The sequence below is a fragment of the Onychomys torridus genome, chromosome 3 (genome assembly GCF_903995425.1).
Source record: "Onychomys torridus chromosome 3, mOncTor1.1, whole genome shotgun sequence".
Classification (NCBI taxonomy): Eukaryota; Metazoa; Chordata; class Mammalia; order Rodentia; family Cricetidae; genus Onychomys; species Onychomys torridus.
In genome coordinates this window covers 94,338,681-94,354,893 of record NC_050445.1, presented here as the reverse complement: position 1 = coordinate 94,354,893, position 16,213 = coordinate 94,338,681, and positions in this window count along the sequence as shown.

The window sequence follows — 16,213 nt, the reverse complement described above, 5'->3', positions numbered from 1 at the left end:
TATTATTAATGATTATACAATCTTTTGAGCACTTGACCCAAAGGCTAGCAACATGCAATTTTGCAAAAAAGGTAAAAATAAGAACAGTGGTCAATGTACCAGACAGTCATTTCCTTCTCACACAGCCTGTTCTGACCTCAAGACCCCTGTAGCCACCTAAATTCCTCCTCAGCCCTCTGCAAACACTAAGCCCCATGAATGGTGAGCTACAATGACCTCAGACAAGAAATCTGTCCCTGCAAATCAGCAACTTCTGTCCTTCCATATCCCAACAATTCCAAGGAAGACCTGATCTAATTTATAGAGCTTCTATGGAAGGCAGCTCACCTTTCTTGGCAGCTCCTTTCAATCTAGGAACCCAATAAAGCTTGTAGCAATCTCTCATCAATTGTCACATTGTCTCCACACTCCTTCAGAAGGAATAAAAAGTATCTGAATTAAAGTTGCCATCTCCCTTTCTTGGTGAGGCCACTATTCTTCTCCTATTCTAGGTTCCCACACTTAAAGTCTGTCATCCCATCTCTATGTTACTCCATCCATAGTCTTCAGCCAATATCCCTTAGGGTCTCAAGTTTTATACAATGTCCTTGGAATATCCTCAGAAACTGAATCATTCATCATGGCCAATTTAAGTTCAGTGTGTTGATATACATCATACCATGTACTATAGTTGACTACACTATAGTGATATTTTATTTGTATTGAAATGTGATTTTATTTGTATGTTAATAAAGTTGCCTTGAGGTCAGAGCAAGCCAGAGCAGAAGCTGGGCGGTAGTGGTGCACGCCTTTAATCCCAGCACTTGGGAGGCAGAGCTAGATAGATTTCTGTGTGTTCAAGGACACAGCCAGCATGGCAGACATATGCCTTTAATCTCAATAGCAATCATAGAAGACCTGGAAGTCTGTACAAACAGGCAGTGACGAGGAGGTCATGTGGCTGGGTTTACAACCAATGAGAAAACAGAATAGAAAGTCTATAAATAAACAGGACACACAGAAGTATGTCTCTTGCGGAGAGGAAGCACAGCAGAAGCAGTGAAGGGTAAGGTTTTCCGCTCTTGCTCTGACCTTGTGGTTTTTAACTCTGCAATTGGTTCTGTGTTTCTTATTTAACAAGATGGTTACATCTACACCACATATTGGGTACAGTTTATCCAAGCCTAAAAAGCTTCCCCAGGCTGCAGGTTCTTTTCCATTAATTGCATAACTGCCTTAATCCCATCCTGAGTGATCATCTCTGTATAATTTCCTGTGAAATGTACTTCACTCCTTTCCTGTATCACAGAAATCGCCATTGGTTTAAGATCACAGGACATGAAGATCAGATAAAAGAAAAAGACTAGTATTACAAGAAATATTTATATGGAGGAGGGCATGACATGTGCACACCATAAAGCATGTCCTTGGGACACATAGGCATTTCTGCCTTGGCCCTCTAGAGACATGCTAAGCAGAAGATCCAGAGGGGATCACATGGAGGGTTGATGTTCCACAATCTCAGGTTTCCCTTTTCTCCAGTTTCTGCTGGCAGCACATCAGCCATTATATATTCCATCCCCAGTAAGGCAAAACAGAGTTAGAAAGGAAATAACAAGGGAGTTCTTAGACTTCCTGATGTCAAAGTCTCTACTTCACTCATAAGAACATATGATTTGGGAGCAGGTTAGGAGCTATGGATACAGCTTGATTGGTAAAGTGTTTGCCTTGCAAACATGAGTACATTAGTTTGAGTCTGAGAACCCAGTTTTTAAAATGCCAGACTCGGTGGTGTGTACTTGGAGTCCCTGTCCTGGGCAAGCCACTTGACAAGCTCTGAATCAGTGAGATACCCTGCTTAACAAAACAATGAGGATCAATCCTAAGGAATGCTGGCCCCCCAACACACACATACAGAGCTACACATGTATACTATATGTATGAATAGATATACACATGGACATGTACATATAACATATATAATTTTGCATTTATCATGATATTTGTTTACCTTTAAAACTGGATAATTCAATTGAATCAGTTTTTCTTTTTTTTTTAACTTTATTTTTGTTTGTTTTTTGAGACAGGGTTTCACTGTATAGTTTTGTGCCTTTCCTGGAACTCACTTTGTAGACCAGGCTGGCCTTGAACTCACAGAGATCCACCTGCCTCTGCCTCCCAAGTGCTGAGATTAAAGGCATGCGCCACCACTGCCCGGCTGAATCAGTTTTTCAAGTTAAAATTGTTTCTTTGAGTTTAGATGAATTCCAGGAGGCATATTAATGGCTTTATCTAGTAATTCCCAGTTGGACAAATGTCAACATAAAACTTCATTGACTGAATGAACAACTTTCAAATATGTTTAATATTTGGGCATTCAGTATTTGCACTGTCTTCTGACCTTGTAACTTGGAATATACAAGGTGCTTCTTCCTGCATTCCTGTGTGTGGTGGTTCAGCCATGATAGCTTGGGCCACTTTCAGAAGCTTTACACCTGGATTGCTTGGGCTTTATTACAAAATGAAATTGGTTTCCAACAGAAAGCTACCACCAGGTTTTCCTTGTCTATTTTATTACTTATTTTAGTTTTTGAGATTATGATATAATGATATCACTTCTCTTTCCTTTTCCACTCCTTTCAGCAAACTTTCCTATATACTCCTCCTTGCTCCCTTTTAAGTTTAATTGAAGCTATATGCATACATGTATATGAACCTGCACATACATGCCTAAATATAACCTGGGCAGACTGTAAAATATTGCTTGTATGCATGGTTCCAGGACTGACCATTTGGTGTTAGAGAACCAATTGGACTGCCCTGCCATCAGGAAGACATTTTTTTCCACACTCTCAGCTTTTATGGCACTGTTTTTTAAGGTCTAGAATTGTCCGTTTTACCCCATTCCTTTGCCTTTACCTCATTCATAATTATGATCTATATTCGATAGCAAGAATATTTTATCCTTTTGCATGTACAGCAGCATATGAGACAATAAATAAATAGTTGGCATAGTGTAAACTATCACAATAGTTCAACTAAGAACAACTATGTTCTCCACCCAAGTCTGTCTCTAGTTCTTTCCAACCACTGTGCTTTTCATAGTTGTGTCCCAATAGACCACACTCCTAAAAACAGAAATGACATTTCTGGATTCTTTTCCACTGATTCGGCCCATAGGTATATTATTATTAGACTGATCATATATTTTGAATACTTGTGTATCAATGAATAATTACTCCTTAGCACTTTAACCCCGTATTCTGAATCATATTTTGTCAAACCAGTCTTTCTGGAAAAAAGAATAGGCATGTTAAAGAAACCAAAGTCAATTTTTACTCACTGAGAGCCTGATACCTTCCAAGAGCTATGCCATATATTTCTATCCACATGTAACTGTGTGTATAGTCCAAGAATTATAATGACAAAGGTGGGTGTGTATAGTTCAAATAATTGAGGAAAAAAACTTACGCCACAAGAAAATTTAGAAAAGAAGTTCCAGTCATTTCAGTAATAATTATAATACATTTTAATTATATATTATCTATAGTGATGTACAAAGACCTAACTTAGAACTTCATAGGCCAAATCAACAATAGTTTACTATATTTAAAGTTTGAATATTGTTGGTTCTAGCTTATATCTCCTGAGATTCTGGAGTATCTATGGTACTTTAACATCTATATTGATGTTCAACAATGATGGCAAAGCTCTTTGACACAGTCCTTTGACACTTATGCTAAGAAAGAAGAGGGCTTTCCCCTTTTAAGACACCTGATGATTAAATGAGAGAAGAGAAACAATGGAAAAGAGAGGGAGAAAGGAGAAGAAGCAGTGAAGAAAAACATTAATAAAAAGAAAGAACATCTGAGGCAAAGAATGAGGGATTGAAAATACTATAGGTGAGAAATGTTGAGAGGGTATCTAAAAGCTAACTGGAGTCATTAAGAGATTGATGTCATGTTCTAGGATAAAATAGAGATAGATGGATCCTGGACTAAGAAATAGTTGATCTTGACCTTGAAGATGGGCATTTAGCACCCATTTTTTTTATATAAAAAATGAAGTCATAAAGTAGAGGGATAGGAAAAACCTGCAGACATTTTATATTGCGGGGAAGAATACTGAGAAATTTTCAGTGATTAAAAATATTGCTGAGTATCAATTCAGGGAAAATATTCAAATTCTTCATTACTTTTTTGGTTTTGTTTTGGTTTGGTTTGGTTTTTTTGTTTGTTTGTTTTTGTTTTGTTTTGTTTTGTTTTGAGCTGAGGATTGAACCCAGGGCCTTGCGCTTGCTAGGCAAGTGCTCTACCACTGAGCTAAATCCCCAACCCTAATTTTTTTTGTTATCAGGAGAGACAGACAGACAAACACACACACACACACACACACACACACACAGAGAGAGAGAGAGAGAGAGAGAGAGAGAGAGAGAGAGAGAGAGAGAGGGAGAAAGACAGAGACAGAGACAGAGCGAGAACAAGAGATAGATAGATAAATAGATAGATAGATAGATGAGAGAGAGAGAGAGAGAGAGAGAGAGAGAGAGAAGAGAGAGAAAGAAAGACAGACAGATGGACAGACAGACGGAGAATTAAAAAAATAAGATACTTCCATGCTAGTACCAGATCCATTTTGAAAGAGAAGAAAAGAGTTAATTCTAAGACTTTGACCTCCTTCTCTTGGAACATATTGTATTTAATTTTAAAATAACTTCTAGTATCAGAAAAGACTGAGAAGTCAAATTAGAGTCCAATACTGTTAAGTGTTCATTCTCCAATTATTTTCCAGCCTTCTGAGATTTTTCTAAATAGAAGATTAACAGTTTTCTTAGTATTGGGAGCACTAAAGTGTGTTTAGGGGATGACATTAACACACTTTACTAAGAATGTGCTGAACATTCAGAGGTCAAGTTATAGAGGAGGACAATATTGCATAGACTCAGCTATAATCCAATCCCATAGGACCCTCCCAAATTTTACATAATGCCTCACCTTATCTTAAGGAAAAAAATCTATGTGATAAGTTAAACAAGGATTTACTCACCCAATTTTTAATCACGTAAATCTAATTTTTAAAAGAGCTTAATATTTCATTAGAATAGACCAAAAATAAGCCTCAGGAAATTAAGCACAAAGGTTTTAACTGGTCTCTGTGAGAATAGCCTAAGCCATGCTTAAGATGCTTCATCTGCTAATCTTAATATTAGCTGACATTAATTTTGAAGTATTCATTGCTAGTATGAATTATGTATAAAAGATTAAACTATATTTATTTGCATTCTTTAAAATGAAAGTGGATGATGTCTCCCTTTGATTTACACACATAAATACGTCTTCACATTTGCTTGCATGCTTTCCTTCTTTAAAAAAAAAAAGAGTCAGTGGAAAAGCATTTGCTTGGGATCACTACACTGTTAGTAGGAAATAAAGATTCAGGTCATGTACATTACTGGTACCAAATTCTATTCTCTTGTTTAACCAATTAGACCCCTTACATTTGGGGGAGGAAATTAACATGTGCCTGGAACAGAAGTGAAATATTTCCCAATATGAAAGAATTAGAAAGATCATTGCTTGTTAATGTCATATTGTCTAAAACTAGACTGCTTGGATACAGATTCCAATAGCATCACTCATGAGATGTGTGACTTGGGACAAGCAGAGTATTATTGGTTCCACTTTCTTTCCTAGGAGATGATACAAGGGTCAATTGAATAGTTCTGCCATAAAGATTAAGTGAAATGACATAAGCAAAGTCATTAGCGTAGCATGAAATAGTATTGTTTTCTGTTTTATTGTCTTATGACTTCAATCACATCAAAATAATACTGAGTTACATATGTATTTTTCTCTTTAGAAAAAAGCAGAGCTAGATTAAAAAATCAAAATACTAACTTTAGGTTTTGTTTATGTAATACTGCAGAAATCAGTTTCTATAACTTAGAACTGAATTTTGTGGCCTTCCTTTCTAATCGAATAATACCATTCTCCTAATCTGTTTTATGTGCCTCAACATTTATTTCTTAATCTGCAATGTTTGTTTTCCTTTCCACTAGAGCAGTAGCCCATTGGTGACATAAAATTACAATAATTTCATTACCAAATAAGCCCTATGTCAAAAATACCATCTTAAATTTAAAATTTTATGTAAATATCTATTAAATGAAAGAAGGAAGAAAACATGTGGAAACAATTACATCTATTCCTGTAAAACTCAAATACAGAAAAAATACTGAAAGGACTATCATGTATAAAATACTTCTGAAATCTTAAAGGAAATAAATAAATAAATAAATAAATAAATAAATAAATAAAGGAAATAGTACAAAATTATTTTCCTCACTAGTGCTTCACTAACCTTTTATGACTTAAAATGTAGCAACAAATGTGTGCTTTTAATAGGAAGTGTTTCTTTAGGAGAAAATGAATTGTCTTAATTATATGTAAGGATTAGATATAAAATGAATGACAAACAAGGCAAAAGGTGTCTGAGAAATAATCCCACCATCTCTGCCTTTGAAGTTATACTCCTTTCTTCAATTCTTCCTTTCTTCTGTCATTCATTCTTCTTTTTCATCCCTTCCTTTCTTGGATTGTTTGTCTTTCATGCTCTCTTTCCCTGTCTTCCTCCTTTTTCTTTCTTTCTTCCTCCCTTTCATTCTTTCTTTCTTTTTGCTTTGAGACAACGTTCTAAGTTTGGCCTCAACTCCGAAGCATCTTGTTTTGTTTTCCTTAGTGCCAAGCTTACAAGTGAGTACCACCAAGTCCATCTTTATAGATGTCATTTGTGGGCATTGAAGCTATGTTCCTATCTAATCACAGCTTGCTTTGAAGTAGAACATATAGCATAGAAAAAAGAGTCTGTTTCTGCTAGCTGCCAAAATAATTTACAGAGTCTGATGAGACCTCTGAATCTTAATTCAGAGTATGACACCAGTAGCCTTCTTTAGTCAGTCCTCAAGTTTGCTGACTGATGGTGGAAATAGGAAGCAGACGTTAAAATTATTTCAATGGCATTTGATCTGGAAATGGGGGAAGAACACAAAACAATCTTAAATAAAAAGGAAACTAAGTATCCAAATAGCAGATGACACATGTATGCATCATGTGTAAATCATTTGCAGGGTCAAGAGAAATTCTAAAGTATCAAGAGAACATTGTTAACAAAATTGACAAGTGGGAGAGGAAGGTCCCTTATTATAGGTGATTAATTTTACAGTTTCTGAAGATTATTATGAGCTTCATGACCGATAAAGACCACATAGCTCCTTATGCAAAGATTTCACAGGACTTTCCCCACCTTCTGATGTTCCCTCTCTGTCCTTCCCCTACTCATACTAGGCATGTAAACATCTCTTGACTAGCTGTAACATTCACATGTTTATACAGGAATATTTGGAGACTTTCTGATCATAGCACTTGGGATTCCAGAATATGTGTTGCTATGGAGGCCATTCATCTGAATTTACCTCTGGGATATCTAATCTTGTCTATATTCTTGTCACAGATATTAATAATGTTACCATTCAGTCTCAAATGCCTGTCTGTTTAGGTGGGAACTGCTGTGGCCAATGTAAGATACCATGAAAATAAAACAGAGAGAGAGAGAGAGAGAGAGAGAGAGAGAGAGAGAGAGAGAGGAGAGAGAGAGAGAAGAAAGAAAGAAAGACTCAAATAGAACACAGTACAGTGTGCTCATTCTTTATGGCTACATTCTTCTGCTGTGGACCACAGGAAGCTGAACCAATCACCATCAAAGTGTTCCAGTTAGACACAACTAATTTATATCCCAGGTGTGCCAGAAAAGGAGCTGTGAACTCGTGTCACAAAGTTTCAGTAAATCCTATAGCTAACGCACGTATATCCAAATGATAATTCTTGCTCCCCTCCAAAATACTTTGCACTCTAAAGAATTACATTTGAAACCACACTAAGTAGAAACATGAAAGATATCTGGTCCCATGAGCAGCAGAGCAGGTAAAAAAAAACACCTCTCACTAGGCCTAATGTCCTGAGTTCATTAGAGAGAACTGACTGCAATTAGTTATTCTCTGGCTGTCACAAAATTATCATGGCATATTTGGTACACACACACACACACACACACACACACACAAACACACATTCTTCAAAACTCCAGGATTTAAAAGAAAGAAGAAAGAAAAAAGGCATCAGATCTGGCATATCTTGCAATATTTGCTTGAATGACTAACACCAGTCTCTTCAATCTGTTTCATCTGAGTTCTCAAGTGAGGGGGTAAAAGAAAGGTTCACATCTATGCTTCCTCTCATATACTAGATTTAGACTTAACATCAACTCTAATGAAACAGAGGGGCAATTAGTTGAGAAAAGGAAGGGAGGTAATAAGAGTAGAGGGGAAGGATAGGAAAACATGGGGTGAATACAAAGAAAATGATACATTTGTGGGAAAATATGCTTTGGCAGACCACCATATTGTTAAAATGAATATACACTAGTAAAATTCAAAACCCTAACTTAATATTACACATGGAGGTCATATTTCATCTAGATGCAAAAGTAAACCTTAACCTGTTGTCCATTAGGTTAGCTCAGATTGTTTTAAAAACATACATAAATTTAGAGAAATTCTGCAACCTTTGGGGATACACTTTACAGACTTTTATAATCCATTCTAATTAGGCTACCTTCTCGTTATTTGGTTGTCTTTCTTGCCTTTTTAAATCTCCTTCCTCTCTATCTCTCCCTCAAAATAATGATCATTCATACATTGTGACATAATTAACTGAATAAAAATTACTTCTAACAAGGTGAGTAGGCAGGCTTAACAAAATCAGCCTATCGACCCTCATTTAGCTAGTGTGTAGTGGAGAAGTGATAAACTACAGGCAGGGAGATCATCTGCCTGCAGGACCATTCGATTTAAATGGGAGGATTAGACCAGGCTTGTGTCTGTAGAAAATGACACTCCTTTCAAATTACGATTCCAGCTACTCCAGTGGCAGCAACGACCATCATCAATATGAGAAAATGTTTGGGATCACAGGAAATGCTGTCCTGCATTTTTCTTCCTTCCAGATACAGTTCTCTGCTTTCCAAAATGAGGTAGCTGAGTAGTTGCTGGATAGTTTCCTAATGACTAAGGATGCTCTCCACATTAAGCCATATGTTTTGTTGCTGGTATATGGGGACTCTAATGAAAAGACAGATACCTCTCTACAGGAGAACCGTGTATAGTCAATGCCCTTTCTCCTCATCTTGATTAAATCAGGAAGCTTAAAAGAGTTTTTGCCTTCATGATACAAGGATTTTGAGCCCTATTGGCACTGAGTTTAAACACTGCAAGCAAAATATTAGTTTTGGGTCCGGAGTGTATTCATAGCCCAGACTGTCTCCAACAAGCTTATCTGGAAGATTCTGTTTATGTGAAAGAAATTGCTATGATCAATCACTGTGCAGTAAGGGTTCAAGCAGAATGCTGAATTGAGAAATGCTTTCCATTGGCCCTGTTCAGCAAGACAGGAGCTCTACAAGTGAACAGTTATAAATACCCAGCAAGGAAACTACAATTTATGTTCTAGACTTTTTTTTTCAGTTGTTCATATGAGACCTCATGTTTCAGGATCATTTTTCTGTCCTCTAACTCATATTATGCAGTCTCCACAGACCAGAAGGTAATTTCAGTTGCCAACCTTGGCTGTTATAAGTATTTCTGAAGTTTGTATTTTTCTTGAAATAAAAGAAAATCTCTCAAATTTTCAATGTGTTTTGTAGAAATGAATTCCATTTCTTTTCTTCCTCCAAAGCCACATGAGGGCAGCCAAAATCATTATCACCATCTCATAAATACATTGAGCAACAGAGAACATTTGGGTTATAGAAATCTCTAAAAAGAAACCACAAAGAGGAGAAATGGAAAAAGAATCCTGAGTTCTGAATTTCAGGTATGATGATGAATCATACAGCCAAAAGTCATTTTCAGCTGTGTTCCATGTGAGCCTGTATCATTTCATAGACAAGAGCGGGTTTTTGAAGTTGCACAGAGTGAACAACTTTTGGCACTTCTTGTGGACTTGGAGGCAGGCATCTTTTTGATAATCTTACCTCATATTACTCTCTTTCTCTTTAACCAACTGTACTAGTTTCTCTTTCTAGTCCCTTGATTAAATAAAGTTTTGTTATGGCTTCTAGTTTGAGGCCACCTTCCATCATGGTAGGGAGGGCATGGTTAGTAGGAGCAGCCCTAGTTGGAACAGCCTAAGTGGGAGGTAGCTGGTCACATTATTTGCACCGTTCAAAAGTGGAAGAGATAAGTGCTGATACTTAACCAATGTTCTACTTTTTTTTCCTTTTTAGTTAGGCCAGGATCCTATCCCCTTGGACAGAACTACTCACATTGAAGGTGGAATATTCCACCCTAGTTAAACTTTGGAAACACCCCAACAGATATACCCAAGGTGTGCTTCCTTGATGAACATGAATCTAGTCAAGTTGACAAGAGCAACCATGACACTGACTTCTGCTTAGACAGGTACTTAGAAGTTTGTTCTGATTTGTCCTCCCTATTACCAGTTCTGTAGATGCTCCTTGTAGACTTTCAGTAATAGATTCACATCCAGTGGCCTTTTACAACCCTCACCATTGTGAAAGAAACTTTTAATTTTGGATAAATGATTTGAAGATATTCTATTGCTCGCCAGTTTCATGAACATTTTTGAATAAAATAAATGTCAAACTTATCTTGGTATCCAAGGACATCTAGTGTCTGGTTAGAATTGTTTTCTCCAGTCTTCTTCACTTCATTATTTTATTTTTAATCAACCACTATCGTCCTCCCAAGTACTTGTTATTGTATAGCCCTCCCATTTTCTTTTCCAGATACCAAAGACCTTTTATTGTGCTTGAACTTAACCTCTACACAACTTTAAGGTGATGGTCTAAGGAAATATTTTAGTTGGTAAGATACACACTTTGCAAGAACTGGAATCTGAGTTTATTACAAGGAACTGTGTTTTTATTCTTTTAAAAATAGTTATACTGCAATCCCAGTACCAAAAGAGGTGGAATCAGGTACATTTCTGAGGCTTACAGGGTAGTGAGCCTAGCCTGCTTGGCAAATTCCAAGCCAATGAGAGATCCTGCTCTGATGAAAAATAAAAGTATGTGACATCTAAAGTTATTCTTTGGCTTTTGCACATGTGCACTTCTACATTCATGCTTCTTTCCTTATGTATACACAAGCACACAAACATTCACACTCACAAGGTCTCAGCACATCATTACACAACCGTCCATCTCTTAGAGAGAAGAAAATCTTCTGTTGTCCCATAATGTCTATTATCTCACTTTTCCAAGCCAGCTTGAGGCTTCTCAAGGTTGCCCAACTGGAAGAGTCACTTCTTACCCATGTACAGAACTCTCCCTGATTGGATGTAATTTATAGATTGCACCCGTTCTGAGCAAATTTAAAGAAATGTCCTGTTTTATCAATTCTATTGAATGCAACAAAACATACTTAGCTTAGTTCCCAACCTCTCAATGAATGTCCTCCTCTATTAAGAAATTAATAACATGGGGCTGGAGAGATGGCTCAGAGGTTAAGAGCACTGACTGTTCTTCCAGAGGTCCTGAGTTCAATTCCCAGCAACCATATAGTGGCTCACAACCATCTGTAATGAGAGTATACATAATGAATAAATAAATCTTAAAAAAAAGAAATTAATAACATGGTTTATTATAATGGAGATTAATGAGTTAATATTTTATTTTCATTTCATACATCTGTGTTTAGAGAGAGGTCAATTAGTGATGCTGCCTTGGAAGCTGACAGCTTTTATAATATGGTCAGCAATGTATTTTTCTCTCACTCTGCTGACCCTGTAACACCCAGTTTGAAAGATTTACTTTTTTCACTTTGTCCATGAAATGGCCCTGTCTCTGTGCCCAAGAAGATTCCTACTCTAAGCTTTGTTAACCCCTGTATTTTATTCTTTATGAATGATTTACTAAGGCCCTCTCTTCACAATTTAATTTTATGTTGGTTAACTCAACATGGACTTCATGTTCTGGACAATTCTAAAATACCATTTTGATGAAAAAGCAAAACAAAGAAATAAAACACATCAAATGAATACTGAATATAATTCTGCCCTACAATCTGACACAAGGAGCTGAGTTCAAAGGCCTATTTGCCTCTTCACTTCAATTCATACCAAAATAGGATTAAGACCTCTAGCAATTATTCAAGAAACCGAAATTCTAGTACCTGCAAAAATGTAACTTAAGGAGCTACAACCTAGCAGTCAATAGCTTCTTTAATTTGTGTCTTTGCTTCCAATTTAGAGTCAACCATAAAGTCTGATAATCATCCTTAGACTTTCAGGTGGGACATAGTATTTCTGGTTCACCCACTTTCTTTTTTAAAATTCTTTTTTCACTTACATGCCAATCACTGATCCCCCTCTCATTTCTCCTCCTGCTCCTCCCCTCCCCTGATCCACCCCTCATCCCATCCTCCAACAGGGTAAGTTCCCCCATGGGGGACAGCTAAGCCTGGTACATTCAATTGAGGCAGGACCAAGCCCTTCCCTGCTTTATCAGGGGTGAGCAAGGTATCCCAGAAAGGGATCCAGAAAGCTGGCTCATGCACCAAGGATAGATCCTGAACACACTGCCAGGGGACATTCAAACAGACATAGCTATACAACTCCCATTCACAGATGGCCTAGTCCAGTCCCATGCAGTTTCCACAGCTGTTGGTCTAAAGTTTGCAAGTTCCTTTGAGCTTGGTTCAGTTGTCTCTGTAGATTTCCCCATCATGATCTTGAGCCCCTTGCTTATGTAATCCCTCTTCCAGTCTTTGACTGGACTTGAAGAGGTTGGCCTGGTACATGGTTGTAGATCTCTGCATCTGCTTCCATCAGTTACTGGATGAAGGCTCTATGATGACAGTTAGGGTATTCACAAATATGATTACCAAGGTAGGCCAGTTCAGGCACCCTCACCAGCATTACTAGTAGTCTAATCTTTGGTCACCCTTTTGGATTCCTGGGAATTTCCCTAGCACCATCACCCACTTTCTTTATGACAGCGTTCAAAAAAGCCTAGCCTGAAGCTTTCACTTTGTCTCCCTGATCCTGCTTTTGAGCCTCATCGAGAAGATAAGTGATGATGTTGTATGGCCGACTTCTCCTGGAAAGCAACACACACATCTGCTCACCCCAAAGAGGCAGCCCACAACTGAACAAATTAATAAATGTATCAATGCTCAACTTTGTGAACTAGTTTTTGTTGTTGTGGTTACTTACAGGAATGTGGGGGAGTGGTTAATTACAGAAGTCAAAATGACTCAAAGATAGCTGAATCATCAAAGCCCACCCTAGTACGTGTGAATGTTCACAAAAGCTGGAAACCCTGGAGTACACTGCACAGCCTGTAGAAAGCTCAGCAGGTTGGAGAGTGTCCTTTCCAGATGGCTCAGTTGGTCTGAGCATCTCCCAGGCAGCTAATCTGGTGTTTGTTTTATTGTTGTTGTTTGATTGGTTTTGTTTATTTCTTTTTTTGTTCTTCTAAACAGTTCATGTAGATTGACAGGTCAGAGTGACTCTCAGTAGTCTTTTTTTCTATTTATGTACTCTTGGGGATGGAGAGGCTAGTGAATCTGGTCAATTTTAGGGACTTCCTGGAGCTGTTTTGAGTTATTTATTTTCTATCTTAATGAGCTTCCCTGAAGGATGAGATGTTTCAGTCTTGGGGAAAATTGCTACAGTACATGACAGCTCACTCTTGCTAACGAGCTCACAATAACCAACTTTTGATTGTTTTCTTTTGGGTTTATTATATTTATACCATGCTCTAGAAATAGTTCTGTTTTATTTTAAATAATGTTCCTTAGTACTTCCATAGGAGAGCCAGCTTGCTCTTAGTTTTTATCAATTCTCTTTTGCTACATTATAAATACCAAAAAACTGACTAAAATAGAGGTTTACATTTCTCATGATTCTGTGGGTTGGTTCCATTATTCTTCCCCAAGATTCATCTCTGAGCACTTGGGATTTGTATGCTGATTCTATTCCTGGCAGATAGAGTCAACAGGGGTGGCTGAGACATGGCAACCTACCTTCCCATGGAGGCCTCAAATTCAAAACAATTATAGTGTGTTTTCAGCAAAGACAGAATCCACAATAGGCCAGAGTCTTTTCTAAAACTCATATACTGACTCTCTGACTCATTTTATTGTGCCATGTAATTTACAAATTAAGCATGCCACATGAGAGGTATTGGATTTTAATAAATTCACAGGGAAAAAACACACTGTGAATGTACATTCATACAGAAATTGGAGATATATGTTCTTGAGTATTTGATGCAATATAGTGTGCAATATACTAGCCAGGGAGAGTCACCAGTTCCCTAAAGCTCATCTCTGTCTCCCCATCTTCCACTCATCTTTCCTCACTCTTTCCTTTCTTCTCTCCTTTCCTCCCTTCCCCTTTTCTGTTTTCCTTTCTTCCTCTCTTCATTTCTTCTATAGTTTTCCCTTTCTACTTCTTTCTTCCCCACTTTGGCATCATTCTCTTTCTGTTTTTCAGCACTGCTGTAGATAATAAAGATGTGCTCCTCTAAAATAATTTAAAGTACAGTACTGAATTGGTATATAAACAAAGTTGAAGGAAAACTACTTTTCTTCTCAAAATAATTTCTAGAATTCCCAATTATTTTTGTTAACAAATTCATGTTCCCCATTCAATGTATCTGAGTATTTTTACATACACCTAAGGGTAGCAGGTACACAGAGAAGGTCTTAAAACACCACTAAGAAAATGTCTTGTTTGATGGTTATAGTTTCAACAGGCAAGGATGAGGAATGAAAGCTTGAGTTAAGGGCCATAGGGAAATGTCAAGCAATAATGAGAAAATCTAATTTCATTTTGTGCAGATATGAGACAAAGGAGGAGAGTGAAGAATAAACAAAAAAACATATTTTAGGACAATGAAGGAGACGAAGCTACAAAAGAGGCTATACTTGCTGCACTAGACAATGTCAAGTCACTACATATTATATAGCATAAATGAATCAGTAGACAGGAGTGATTAGGCTCAACTAATCACACAGATGATAATGTAAAGAAGAGGCTCAAGAAAGAGACTGTTAAGAGACAATCAATCATTATTCAAATGTAAGGTTAGAGATGAAAATAAATTTTACTTTGGATGTAAGGCAAATTGCTAAATGGTCTTATTAATAAAAAAAACCCAGAGCCAGATATTGGGGTGAAAGCTGAGAGATCAGAGAAATAGAACAAGCCAGAGTCAAGATCACCTTACCAACTCCTCAGCCTCCAGAGAGAGCTACTTCCTGTATACTCATGCCTATATACCTTTCTGTGCCCTGACATCGTACTTCCTCTCTCCACCCAGCTTCATCACTTTCTCATTCCACTCACTTTCTGTCTGTCCAGACCTCTATGGCTAACTAGCACTGGGTTTAAGGATGAGTGCCACCACACCTGGCTCTGTTCCCAGTGTGGCCCTGAATTCATAGAGATCTGGATGGATCTCTGCCTCTCAAATGCTAGGATTAATGGAGTGTGACACCATTGCCTGACTTCTATGTTTAATATAGTGGCTGGCTTTGTCCTCTGATCCACAGATAAGCATTATTGGGGAGCATAAATAAAATATCACCATACTGGGACTTTGACCATCAGGAAGAAAGGATGAGAAGAAGAAAGGAAGCCAATGAAGGAAGGTAAAAGGAATTAAAGGGGAGGAAGTAGAAGGAAATGAAAGGGGAGGGAGAGAGAGAGAGAGAGAGAGAGAGAGAGAGAGAGAGAGAGAGAGAGAGAGAGAAACATATTTTCTAACCCCCAAGTCACTTAGGAGAAGATACAAATAACAAGATTTTTCAGCACTGATTAAAGTCACACTTATGTTTCAGACACTTGTTGACTTCATCATACAAACAAGCTTCAAAACAATAATGGTCAGGTGGTTAAGTATCTTGTCTAGGGTCACACAAGTAGCAAGTAGCTAAGCAGAATCTACACACTGACAGTTTAACCTCAATAAAACCATTCATATTTTTCCTAGTGTACTTACAAAGCATAATTTCTAATTTTTTTCATATTAAGACTAGCATTAAAAACTTTATATTGATTGTCCTTGATTTAAGTGTTCATTTCTATGAATATTTCATTCTTGGGGCTAGATAATCTGTCTGTAAGAACACTCATTTTCTTTACATATC